The sequence below is a fragment of the Nicotiana tomentosiformis genome, chromosome 12 (genome assembly GCF_000390325.3).
Source record: "Nicotiana tomentosiformis chromosome 12, ASM39032v3, whole genome shotgun sequence".
Taxonomy (NCBI): Eukaryota; Viridiplantae; Streptophyta; class Magnoliopsida; order Solanales; family Solanaceae; genus Nicotiana; species Nicotiana tomentosiformis.
Genome location: NC_090823.1, coordinates 61,934,092 through 61,948,816, shown reverse-complemented (window position 1 = coordinate 61,948,816; position 14,725 = coordinate 61,934,092).

Below are 14,725 nucleotides of genomic sequence, written 5' to 3'. Positions count from 1 at the left end.
CGAGTCACTCTTCTCAGTAAGGATCCGAACCTCAGCATCATGCTCCTCCCGGATTCTAAGAAAGGCCTCGTGATGAAACACCGAAGCCTACAAATAGAAGGAGAAACATTACAATTACTTACAATTCTAAGTGTAAAAGAAGCGGCAAAGACGCCATCACAGTTACCCGAAAGTATGTTGGGCCTCGTTAAAGAGACAGGCGAGCCCCACCGCATTCATCACTGATTGATCTTCTTCAATCACCAAGGACTGAAGGTAACTGGCAATCCCTACGGGGGGAGAAAAAATTCGGGTATCCTCAGGTACGGAGAGCACTATCTTCCGCCTACGGTCGGGATCGATACTCGGGGCTGGGAATCGATCCACCAGTTTGTGAACCGATGAAGGCTCAGTAGAACCCGACCACGATGCTTTTTTGGGTATCGGTATTCCACCAAAATCGGTAACCTCCTTCGAGGCACCTGACTCAAGCCCCTCCAGAAAACCGTGGATATCGGTCGACTCCTGAATGCCCTTATAGGACCGATCCGCCAACATGCTGGCCTCTCGAATCATGGCATCCGAGATCTGAGAGGATATGCTAATATCAACTATCCCGAACTCATCCCTTGAAATATCTTCTATTGCCCGAGAAGTCCCGTCCTCGATCATCTTAGCTCGAGAAGGGATAATCTCGGCTTCTTCTTGTTCTGGGATTATGGCCAGGATTCCCTAATTTGCTTTCGCCAAATCGGAAGACTGTTGAATCACAACATTAGCCCGTACACATGCTAAATTCTCCTCTCCTTCTTCGGGCTCATCCCTTAATTGGCGGACCATTTCAGAAGGCACGACACAAGAGCCCCCCTTTCGGCTTTCGAGATCTCTTAGCCGGTTTCTTCTTTTCCAAGCTCGGGGAGCTCGGTACGTCTTTTCACTTCCTTTCTTTTACCTGCTTCAAGGCAGGAACTTCTTCATCACTAGATGGGGGCCTCATGACTACATCTTTCCCGAGTCCTACAAAGGGGAAAATGGGAGCAAGTAAATAAATAAGAACAAAATCTCTCGGAGCAAGTAAAAAATCTCTTCGATAAAGAGATTTACCATGACTACGGGCCTCCCATCGACCCTTTGATAATTCGATCCAAGCACGCTCGGAGTACGGTCTCTGCAGCACCAGAACTTCGACTAATTATTTAAGATCCGGGATCGGTTACGGCATCCGAGCTACGGCTGTGATAAGGAAAGAAAAATGGATCAACAAAATGAAAGGCAATCACAACATCAAAATGGGCAAAGAGAAACGTTTACTCACGACTCATATTCCATTTTTCGGGAAATGGCAAGTCATCGGCAGGGATCATGTCCGAGGTTTTGATTCGAACAAAACGGCCCATCCAACCCCGATCCCGAGTCTCATCTATGCTCGAGAACGGCGCTTTGGTTGCTCGACGAGCAAGCTTGATCAACCCTCCTCGATAAAGTCGGGGATTATAAGGGCGCATAAGATGATTGGTTGTGAAGATACACCCCTCAATCTTGCTCGAGAAAAATCGAAAAAGAATCACTATCCTCCAAAATGAAGGATGGATCTGGCCAAGGGTCACGTCGTACCTCTTACAAAAGGCAACGGTGACGGGGTCTAGAGGGCCCAACGTGAAAGGATAAGTGTAAACACTTAAGAACCCTTCGACGTGGGTAGTAATTGATTCGATTACTACGAGTTTATTATCCCAGTTGCATTCTTGTATGACTTTCTCGAGAACTTTCTCGGTAATTGAACATTGGTACCTCGACATCGGCTCACACCGACCCGGTACCGGAGAAGGCTTTTCAATTTTAAAATCACCTACAGTCGAACACCCTACCGGAACGAATTCCTCAGGGCAGGGCTCCTCGACATCCTCGTCACCGGCAGGTCGAGATGAAGAAGCGGTCTCTTTTTGCGGAACAATTTTAGACGTTTTTGCCATCTAAAATTCTATAAACGAAGAACGGGAGTATTTAGTGTTTTGAGAAGGAATTTGCAGTAAAAATCACAAATTTGCAGACGGAAAACTCAGAAGATGCGAAAAGGAACTTAGAATATTTGGAGATCTAAAAGTAAAAAAATAGTGAAAAGAAGGGTTATTTATAGATTAAACAGCGACGGTTCAATATCAGCAGTGGCCGACCACCGTCTGACACGCATTTGATGTCTCGATAAACTGAACCGATGGGACAGCTATCACGTACGTCATGGTCGAGCTCGATGCAAACGTCAGCATATATCTGATCGAACCGTTGGAAAGTCATATCGTTTCTCGCCATATCCTTCCTGAGAAACGAGTGGACTATCTGAATACGGTCAAAACCGTTTTCAACTTTCGTACGAACCGGTCAAAATGATAATAAATTGGATCGAAGAGAGTCTTCATAATATTAGGTTGAGGTCCGAAGTCAGGGCATTAGGTTTCGAGCCCTAGGGACCGATCAAGGTCGAGCTCGATATCATTAACGAGCTCGAATCCAAATCGAACTATGATGCAAAGTGAAATTATCGAGCTTATGAGACAGAGACCGACTAACACTGACCCCGAATCAATACAAGGCTCCGAATCAGAATCAAACTCGAGTCAAGATCGAGAGCTCGAGTAAATATCGAGCTCGTAGACAAGAGCCGTTGCAATCCCACTAGAGGAGAGAATCCTGGCAGGAATTATGGAAAAGATGATTTATCGTGGGTCTCCCACTATGTATTTTTAATTATATCTAAAGTAGGATCCCTCCACTATAAAGGACATGATTATTATTTGTGTAACAGGGTTATTCGCTTACATTGTAATTCAAGCACTATATTCTCCTATATTCAAGAGTTACTCTTTTAAGCTTCATAAATTGATTCATCGTGTTTAGTCCTAAAAATCATTTTCTTTACAACCTTGTTTATTTTGCATTCTTTGCAATCCATATTTGATATTTTTATTTATCCTTACGATTTGTATTATGCTATATCACATATCCTTAGAACTACGTATAAATTCAACTCTATTCATTTTTCGGGTAAACATTTAGAGAATAATATTTTCAGTTAGGAGTGTTAAATGAGTGGATTAAAACAGGTTATTATGAGCTAATTTTGTCACCTATATATTCAGTATTTAAAATTCATTGTATGAATATTCAACCTTCAATAGCAGCGTGAAGTAGCTTGAAGGCGCACCTTTCTTACGTGTATATTTTGTCCTCCACATTACTATTTGAACGGAAGTCGTGCGAAATATGAACAACGAAATTATAAACTTCCTTTGGTGAATTCTGTTTCTCACATGTTAACTTATATAAATACGAAGGGTCCAGGTTACTATTCGGATGCACTTTAAATGACACCATTTGATAAGTAGGTCTCGGCTACGAGCTGAGCTGACTTGATTACAGCCTGGTTCGACTTGATTCATTTTAAAACAATTTTTGCTCGACTCAGCTAAAATAGACTTGGTTAAAACTCGGTCAAATCTCTGCTCAATCACGCTGGGGCTCGATCGAACCAAACACGATTCAGTTCGGTTAGCTCGCTTTAATCATGTAATGATAACTTTAAAACAAAATTCATCAATTAAACTTAATGTTTAAATGAATTAGTAATATATCTAATTAATAATACTATAAATTTTTGAATTTATACTTTTTTAAATAATTCAATGTAATTAAAATATCAACACGTGATTACATAAGACTACTTTATGGGTGATACGAAATGTAATTATAGTTTTAAATTTAAATTTTTTTAAAAGATTTAAATATTCTACTCGAGATCTTGCTTCTAGCTTTGGGCACCTCTGACATAAAGAATTAAAGCAAATTTATATTGTGCAAATTTTGAGATTGCTGCTTTTTTTCATTTTTTTTATTATCGTTATTTGCTTAAAAGATTTATTTTATGTTAAATATTAAGTTAACCTCATTTGAATTTAAGTTCTAAATTAAACTAATTATATACAATTCAATCACGGTTGAATGCAATCACCAATTTAAACTAGTAATACTTATATTTCTTATCAACTAACGTATTATGATTTTAATTTGTTTTTCTAATGGTGTAGTACCACGCATGTAACTAGACATTAAAGACACTGCTTGGGCTTGTCGATTCGAACTTTCATCAAGCTCGATTGGACTCTACTCGACTCGACTCGGCTCGATATTATAACAAGCTCGATTCGAATTCTATAACGATCCGATCGGCGTTTTGAGCTTTAGCATTTCATTTGGTTGTTTGAGACCTTGAGTAGTTCATATGATGCATTATGGCTTGCGAGTATGGTTGGTTTTGATTTCCGAGAGGTTCGAAAGTGGTTTGGAAGAGTAATTCTCAATTTTGAAATTTTAAGTTGGAAGAGTTGACCTAAGTTTAACTTTTGGGTAAACAACTTCAGAATCGAGATTTGGTAATTTCAATAGATCATATGATAATTTTGGACTTAGACGTATATTCGAATTTAATTTTGGATGCTCCTATAAGATTTTGACTCTATTTATCGAAAGTTGGCAATTTGAAAAATTGGAGAGTTTATAGATTTGACCGAAAGTAGACTTTGGTGTTATCAGACTTCGATTATGATTTTGACATGATGGATAGGTCCTAATAGTTGATATGAACTTATATGCAAAGTTTGGTTGTAATCCAGATTGTCTATGCGGGATTTGGACGCATTTGGCAAAATTGGAATGTTTGAAAGTTAAGAGATGGATTTGATCTTCGATTCTTGATTTTATGATTATTTTTTATGTTTTGAGCCTTGAGAAAAGTTTGTACGAAGTATATGAACGTTTTGGAATGGGTGGACAGGATCCCAGGGAGCTCGGGTGTGATTCGGGAGTGGTTTCAGACCATTTTGGTTGAGTTTGGAGCAACTGATTGCTGGTGTATTGCAGTGCTTCACAATCGTGAGAAAGTCTCACGATCACGGAGAAGGATTTGGCCGGTTGGACTTCGTGCATCATACTTGCAGAATGAAGGTCACAATCATGTAAGCTTGTGGGCAGGCGGTCATCGCGTTCATATGGAGAGGTCCACGTTCGAAGAGAGGAAGAGACTCGTCCGGAGGGGAAGAGACTGACTCGGAGACGGGTAACTAGCATGTAGAAGGGCTTGTTTGGCAGCAAATATGTGCTTCGCGATTGCGATCCAATGCTTCACGATCGCGAATGGTATACCTGGGCAAACAATTTAATTTGTGATTTCAGTATTTTTTCTCGTTCTCTCGTATTTTGAATCCTATACTTGGAGATGAGAGATTTTGCAAGAGGTTTTTCACATAAGGCAAGACGATAAGTAATTTCTGCTCATCTATGATTATATTTCAAGAATCTACATAGATGTTTAACCCTTAAAATAAGGATTTAAAGTGTAGTAAATGGAATTTTTGGTAAGAACTTAAGAAAGTAATTGTGGGGGTTTTGATTATGAAATTTGACCTCGATTTGGAATCTAATCATATTTTTTAAAATTAAGGAGTTATGCTTAAGCTATATCTATGATCAATTTCAGATGTCAGGCCGCAGGGCCGAGGTTGAATTTTGATTTTGGGTTATTGATTGATTTCTTTATTATAGAATCAATTCCTAAATCTTGTATTGACTCATATAAGTACTATTTGACTAGATTTGAGCCGTTTGGTATTAGATTAGAACAAAACAAATTTGTTGCTATTGATTGAAGCTTGCCGAAAAGAGTCGAGTATCTTGCATACCTTGTAAGAGGGAATTCTCCTTATAGGTGATCTATTTGCTACTTTTTAGTTGATTTAGGAGCCACGTATACGCGATATGATGAGTGTCTATAGTAGCTAAGTTATGACCATATCCGGTAGAGTTTGATTTATGATTATGCCTAGTTTGGATTATATGAATTTATTATCCATATTTCATTGATTGTCTAACTATGTGATAACTCATAATTATGGTTTATTAGCATGCTTAAGGTTATGACTTGTCAAATTGGGCATAATATATTATCTTGCCATGTTGAGCTTTCTTATTAAATCGTAGTCATACACTTGTCTAATTTGACTCGTGATTTGGTGATTATGTGGCTTGATTTATTCATGTTAAATGTTATGACTAGAGTCTAAATATTTAAATAGCTTATGGAAATATTGTGATAAACTGAATTATATGAATAGCCATAGCTATTTTTTAGCGATATGAGCTTTTATCCGCATTTCTATTGTTATGTTCTGATACCTCTTAATTATTATTTTATATACATATGCATGAGTTGAAAAGTTAGATATTCAGAAAGGTTGAGATTTTTGGCACAAAGGAAACTATGAGTCGATATTAATTATGGGTTACTGATCATAATTATAAAATGATCAACGCATGAAAATGGATAAGTCCCTTTGGAGTCAAGTTATTACCCATATTACTTTGGGCCCTATGAGTGTAGACACTAGGATTTGGTGCTTGGTTTGGACACATGACCAGTATCAGGCACATAGATTTGTGCTATGAGGTAGTGTGAAGGGATCCTGACCATGCACATTTATATATCTTAGATTCATGCCTGGCTTTTTTTTTTTTTAAATATTGGTAGATACTATCATGTTGTTATGAAAGGATTGAGGTATTCAATATCTAATTTGATCTCACTCTTTATCTGCAAAGCATGCCTAAATTCCATATGCATTGTACCTCTAACCTTTGTACCTATTTAATGTTACCATACTTTACTTTGTATCTTATTTATGCTTTTACTTGATTATGACTGTTAGTAAGTGTCAATGTCAACCCCTCTCTATTACTTTTTCGAGGTTAGACTTGATACTTACTGAGTATCATAATCTTGTACTTATACTACACTTTTGCATATTTTTTTTGCAGGCTCTTAGGCAGGTAAAGTGGTACCCATCCAGCTAAGTAGGAGTGTTTGTCAGACACTTGTGGTGAGCTATTTTACTTGATTCGATCTGCAGCACATGGAGTCCCCCTTCCCTACTTATCTTTCTCTATCTATTTATCTTCTTTCTAGGCATATGTTATCGTACAATTGTGACTATTACTCTTATTATATTCTTGTGACAATCTGACACTGAGTCTTGGGTTATGGTCGTGTGTAGACCCTATCTTGATTTATGTATATCATAATGATATTTTGAGACTTGTTCCGCTTTTATATCTACTTCATATCCCTGTTAATGACTTAATATTTGGATTCTAATATTGTTGATGAGTGTTGGCTTATCTAGTAAGCGAGTTAGACGCCATCACGAACTATGGTGGGATTTTGGATCGTGACAAGTTGGTATCAATACTCTAGGTTCTAAGGATCTCACAAGTCATGATCAGGTCTAGTGACATCTAATGGATCGATACAGAGACCTCAGTATCTTTCCACGAGAGGCTATAAGGCTTTAGGAACTTTCCCTTTTCTTAAATTTCTTATCGTTTGACTTTATTTCAGCTTGAAGCCTATATCTTCAGTTCCTTCATATTCATTCGTATGCGATTCTAAATACTCGATATCAGTTGAGCACCGTGAGTTGTAATGATGCTGCAGATGTAGTATGGGATGATCTTCCCTTATGTTATAAGGACATACTTACTATCGTTGCTTTGTGGAGGGATTTCCATCTATTGCAGACCTATTAAAAAAGTTGACTCAGAGAGGTGTTCTTTTTAGATGGTTTGATGAGTGTGAAGAGAGTTTTTAGAAGCTCAGGACTTCTTTAACTACACTCCTAGTGTTGGTGTTTCCCACATGTTCAGAGCCATACATAGTATATTGTGATGCTTCATGCGTTTATCTTGGCATGATGTTAATGCATAATAGTCACGACAGTTGAAGTCCTATGAGAAGAATTACTCGATTCGTGATTTGGAATTGACAGCTATTGTGGTTGTACTTAAAATTTGGAGGAACTATTCATATAGTGTGTCATGTGAGGTTTATACTAATCATCAAAGTCTTCAGTATTTGTTCAAGCTGGAGGATTTGAATTTGAGACATAAGAGAGTGTGTAGTTTGGCATCCTTCCCAGAGAAGGAGAGGCATTTGGCTATGGGTGTGCAGGCCTTGGCTAATAGTGTGGTAAGATTGGATATTTCTGAGCCGAGTAGACTGTTTGCTTGCATGATTAAACGGTCGTCCTTGTTTGAGCACATCAGGGCTCGTTGGTATAATAATCCTCATTTGCTTGTCCTTAAGGACACACTGTTATGAGGTGGTGCTAAATAGGTGGTCATTGATGATGATGGCATATTGAAACTTCGGGGTCTAATTTGTGTTCCTAATGTGAATGGTTTGAAGGAGTTGATTCCTGAAGAGGCTCATAGTTCGAGGTATTCTATTCATCCAAGTTCTATAAAGATGCATCGTGATTTAAAACAACATTGGTGGCAGGGGAGGAATAAGAAAATTATTGGACAAGTTTTGTGATATTGGAATTGTCAGCAGGTTAGTATGAGCATCAGAGATTGGGTGGTTTTCCTCGGAAGATGGCTATACCAGAGTGGAAGTGAAAGTGTATCATTATAGATTTTGTGGTACGGTTGCCAAAGACCTTGAGAAAGATTGATGCTAGTTGGTTCATTGTGGACAACTTACCAAGTCTGTACATTTCATTCTGGTGATGAATTCTTACATTTAGAGAGTTCGAATATGACGACAGAGGTTTGCTTGAGATACAAAGGCAATATGAATGCTTGATTATCATCTTGGTCTGCAATACAATCTTGAATTTTGGAGGTGTTGATGGACTTTTCAGTCGTTTATTGGTCGAATAAAAGAGATTCTTACAGTCGTTGGACGATGTAGACACAGGGGAATCAATTGATTACATAGTGGTACCCATGGCAAGGTCACATAAAGATGTCGATATAAGGTGAAAGATGTGGGATTTCTCCTGAGAGAAGGTTGGAGGTTGTATAATTTTTTATGAAGTTCCTATGAAGAGTTTTACCTTCTATCTAGTGGGATGTATGTTCTACGATGCGTGTCTAGATCGCCTAAGGAGGATGGCATGACTTTCACTAGGTTGAGTGTGCATTTGGGTGGATAATTTGTGATGTGTTATGGTTAGTGCAACATGAGCTTATGACAAATTCGGCTGAGTAACAGTGCAAGATCATGGTGGCTATGGAGGATAAGTCATTGTAGGTTCTTGGGTGACGTGATTGTGGCTTAAGTCTAAGTGGGGGAGTCTACCACCGACGATTGGATCACATGGTCATGTGTTGTTGTAGTTTCTAGACAAAGGTATGCTTGAGGATTAGTTATGACTTGAGAAGGATGACTCGAGGATGATTCAAGAAAGGAATTTACTAGATGCATGATATATTACACCTTATTGATATATGGAGGTTATGTAATGACTCATATTTGATATTCTTTGTGGATGTAGTATGTAATAGGAAAGGATTTCATGCGGTTTCTTAAGGACGAGGTTACTTCTTTTGGAGTATTCATATGCTAACGGAGAACTAGTATTTGGCATGTTTGGCTATGCATTCCGGACTAGGACAAAGTGGGTGACTCTCGGGAAAGGTTCTAGTGGGTTAAAGATCCAAGAATGGTAACCAAGGATATCCAGATTCATTGTGTGGCTAAGGATTTGAGATTTGCGTTGGTTTTGAAAGAGACTTGGAGTATTTCTGTATCATTACAGGTTCTGTGATGTAGTGTTTCAGAGATGGAAGAAACTGCTTAAGATTCATGGAAGGTCTTTTCAGAGCGAGCATTTCGGTTCAAGGTACTTTTGGGTGCATGAAAAGGGATAAAGTGGCTTACGGTCTTAGGACGATATAGTTTTATGTTGGGATCACATGAGATGAGTTTTGGTTGAGGACCACAGGGTACTAGTAAAGAGAAGTGTTTCCTTGAAGGCAAGTCATGAGTAATTTAAAGGAGCGGGATCAGTATAGCAGCGGTTTAGATTTGCATGGTAAAAAAATGATTAATTCCCATTGTGTGATATGGCATCACAAGCAATATTGCGATTGGACTTTTGGACTTGGTAGACGGGGAGACTTGGTTGATTTAGAAGGATCCAGTCCTGATGTCTTGGTCATGTGCAAATGGGTTTCGAAGAGTTTACAATGGTTTTAACGACGACTTAAGGTTGATGTCTTCTACGGGTATGAAAAGGTTGTTGCATGTTATGATTCTCTCCTGAATTAAGTTATGTGGAAGGTTTCTGGTAGATAGAGTGTTTATGAGGAGGGCTATCCTACTTGTGACTCAGAGTTTATGATGGGATTCTAATTTTTTTCATATAATAGTATGATAGATGCGGTGAACTGTGTGGGATTGGGATTGGGATTGAATGGACCAGGTTGTAGTTTAGTTTCAAAAGGAAGTTCATGAGTTCTAGACAGCATGAGAGATTTCAGATGCTTAAGAGAATGCTAGCATTATCTTGTATCGCTTTAGATTGGTGTGTGTTATAGAAGACGCATTGTGTATTTGCAAATGCTTGACTAGTTTACAGAAATGACATGGTTGGTAGTCATTGGAGTTCATGTTTTGCTACTTGACGCAGAATATTTATAGGAGTATTTCTCATAAAGTTATTGTGTGTGCATGGTATGGTAGTCATTTAAGCAGTAAAGTTATAGATCAGGTATGGAGATTTTTGCATTCTTAAGGTTTAGAGATTGGATGTTCTTATAGGTAGACTATCCCTTTGGTTATGGACTATGAAAGTGTGTTGAGGGTTAGACGGCTAATTGTATGTGTCATGGATAGGGCCATTGTCGATTTTTGGAAGGTTATTTACCTATTTCTGAATTGTTTGAATCGATTTTGGGGCTTATCATAACCTAATGAGAACATTTTATACTGGATTGGATTTGCCTGCTCAGTGCAACAATTACTATAGATGAGTCATCGAGTAGTATTGATCGAATTCATGCCCTAATATATTTTATGTGTTACTCTCTTATTCTATGATGATTTGCGAGACAACTAACACACATGTTGTTGTTTTGTTTAGGCCATGTGGAAATATATGGACGAGATGACTCTTGAAATAATCATTTACTTTTGCACCTTAGTTGTGCTTACCTTTCCCGTAGCATATTATGTTATCCGTCTCCCCAAGCCTATGTTTATGCACTTTATGTACTTGTTGTTGATACACATATGTTTGGTAAGTATGAGGATTGTGGTTCGGGTTGTATGCCACAACGATATGATGACGGATCGGGTTGCACGCAATAACAATATTATATTGAATATGATTCTTTGCATTTATTTTGGGTGTTTTGTTTCACCTTTATGAGAGGGGTTCATAGCGTGATTCTTTTGTTGTTATATTTGTTAAATGTATGGGATAGTTCTCTTATTTGGTCTCTTTCCAGTATTGGTCATATTTGAGTTGTTGACTGTTTGGTGCATAGATCGCGTCGTATAAGGGTCTAGGTAGCATTTGGTGTGGCATGTCGGTAGAGCATCTTGTACTGGGTGAGATGAGGTTATTAGACCTAGAATTAGTGCAACCAAATTTGGATAAGGTATGTTTCGAAGAAGACTGCCATTAGTCAGCTCAAAATTTATCAATGGTTCTTGACGGGCGAGAGAACTCTATGACTTTTTAATTGATGAGAGGTTATAAGTTTCTACATGTTTCTTTCATTATTAGAAGTGGTGTGAAGGTTTAGAACAAGGTTTTGTTTCATATGAGGCATATTAATGGTACCGGGTTTCGTAGGACAGCCCGATGCGCGAAGCATCCTACATTTATATAGTGTCCGAGGAAGGGCCGCACCCTAAGAGGATGTGATATACGAAGTCTATCCATTTGTAAGCATCAATGGCTGATTCTATGGCTAGAACACGTGACCTATGGAAATTTATTATTGTCAGAAGATATTGCTATGGGAATATGAGTTATGGGAACCGTGTGGTTACATCTTAGGGGTATATTTATGACTTGATACAGCTTATAGGGACTAATATAGTATAAATATACAAACATCGGATCCTAGAGGAAGTTTCGGGTATTAAAATTTGGTCCAAAAGATTATAGGCTAAGGTTGAAGGAAGAATCTTTAGTCAGGAATATGTTGATGGAAGTATATGGATTTAGTTGGCATGGGATCACTAATAGGTGTGTGTGTATGAGGAGCTTATAAGTTATTTGATGGCTTTGAAATGATTCTTGGCATATTTAGGGTTGAACGTATGATTAAGAGGGTGAGAATGTAATGACTTGATCGGTCGTTTTGAGCTTTAGCTTTCTGTTCAGTGGTTTGAGACCTCTACTAGATTTATATGATGCATTCTGATTTTCAATCAAGGATGGTTTTGATTTCCAAGAGGTTCGAGAGTGGTTTGGAAGAGTAATCCTCAATTTGGAAGCTTTAAGTTGGAAGAGTTGACCTAGGATTGACTTTTGAGTAAACGATATCAGAATCAAGTTTTGATGGTTTCAGTGGGTTTGTATGGTGATTTTGGACTTGGATGTATGTTCAAATTTGATTTGGGATGTTCCTAAAAAGTTTTGACTCTATTTGTCAAATGTTAACAATTTCAAAAATTGGAGAGTTCATAAGGTATACCGGAAGTTGACTTTGGTATTAGCGAGTCTGATCATGGTTTTGAGACCTCGGATAGGTCCTAATGATTGATATGAACTTGTGTGCAAAGTTTGGTTGTAATCAGGAGTGTCTAAGTGTGATTCGGACGCGATCGGCAAAATTAGAATGTTTGAAAGTTAAGAGATGGATTTGATTTTTGATTCTTGGTTTTCTGGTTATTTTCAATGTTTCAAGCCCTCACGCAATTTTATAGGAAGTATATAAAGTTTTCGGAAGGGGTCCTTTGGGGCTCGGTGTGATTCAGGGTGGTTTTAGACTATTTTGTTTGAGTTTAGAGAAACTCTTCGCCGATGCATTGCAGTGCCTTGCGGTCGCAGAGAAGGATTTGGCCAGTTGGGCTTTGTGAATCACGTTCGTGAACTGAAGGTAACAATCGCATATGCTTGTGGGCATGTGGTCATCGTTTTGGCGTGGATTCATCCGCATTTGCTAAGAGGAAGAGACTAGCCAGGGGAGTTAGTTTTCGTGTTCGCGATGGGTATCTCGCATTCACGGAAGGCTGGGCTGTTGGCTTCCGCGACCACGTGGGCCCTATCGCGATCGCATAGAAGGGCTTGTCTGGTAGTAATATTTTGTGCTTTATGATCATGGAGCATTGGAATCGCAATCGCGAAGGGTATACCTGGGCAAACTATTTAAGGTGAGATTTCGAGATTTGTCCATTTTCTCATATTTTGAACTCTAGATTTGGGGTGTGTTTGGTATAACGGAAATGTTTTCCATGGAAAATATTTTCTAAGAAAATGAATAAGATTACTACTTGTTTTCCAAGAAAATATATATTTTCTTGGAAAACAAGTAGTAATCTTATTCATTTTACGGTGTTTGGTATGCAAACTAAGGAAAATAACTTCGCAAGAGTAGTCATAAATAATTTAGATACAATAAACATGAAGTCATAAACTTTCGAACAACAACCTTTCGAACCCACAAATTTCATAAATTTTCGAACCGCTAAACTTTCGAAATCGGAAATTTCGAACCCATAAATTTTATAAATTCTAAACACGTAAACTTCCAAACACATAAACGTCCAAACTCATAACTTTGGAACTTGTAAAATTTCGAACCTATAAACCAAAAGATGAAAAAATTAAAACTAAAAATATATTAATAAAATATTTATTTTCCCGGGGGGGAAGGGGAGGGGGCAGGGGCGGCGGTGGGGGGGGGAGGGGAGGGGGGTAGAGAAAAATGAAAAAATAGAAATTTAAAATCACAAAAAAAGTATAAAAAAAAATTGTGCGGGGTGGAGGTAGTGGGGTGGGGGGTGGGGGAGGGGTGGGTGGTGCAGAAAAGAAAAATAGCAATTTGAAAATTACAAAAAAAAAAGTAAAAGAAAATTGTTTATTTACGAGGGGGTTGTAGGGTGGGTGGTGACGGAAAAATAAACTGAAATTTGAAAAAAAAGAAGCCTTTTTAGAGAGAGGGGGTGGGGTTAGGTGGGTGGATGTGAGGGTGTGTGGTGGGTGGGTGAAGGTGGGGAAGGTTGAGAAGGAGTTTTAGAAAATATTTTCTCTTCTCTTGATAAGGAAAATATTTTCCTCTAATTGGAGGAAAATGAATTCATAAGGAAAATATTTTCCAAAACATTTAAGCCAAACAAACATGTAAAATAATTTTGCTAGAGGATTTTCACACAAGGCAAGAGGGTAAATAATTTTTACTCATTTGTGATTATATTTCAAGAATCTACATGGATATTTAACCCCTAAAACAAGGATTTAAAATATAGAAGTAGGGGTTTTTGGTATGACCTTAAGAGGGTGTTTTTGTGGGTTTTGATTATGAAATTGGACTTCGATTTGGAATCTGATTATTTATTTGGAATCGTGGGATTATGGGTAATATACCGACCCGTCCAGTTTTTTTTGTGTATTTGAGTGTCGTTCCCTCTATCCGATACTTCCCGTGTGTTTATGTATTATTTATGACTTGCAGGGATGGCTGTTTCATTTTCGGGAAGGTTTTGGAGTGATTGGGACACTTAGTTCTACTGTTGAAAGCTTAGGTTATAAGAGTTAATCAAGGTTTGACATTTGCGTAAACGACCTCGGATTTATGATTTGATGGGTTCAATAGGTTCGTGTGGTGATTTTGGACTTAGGAGTATGTCTGGATTTGGATTTAGAGGTTCCTCGGTTGATTTAGCTTAAATTGTTGAAAG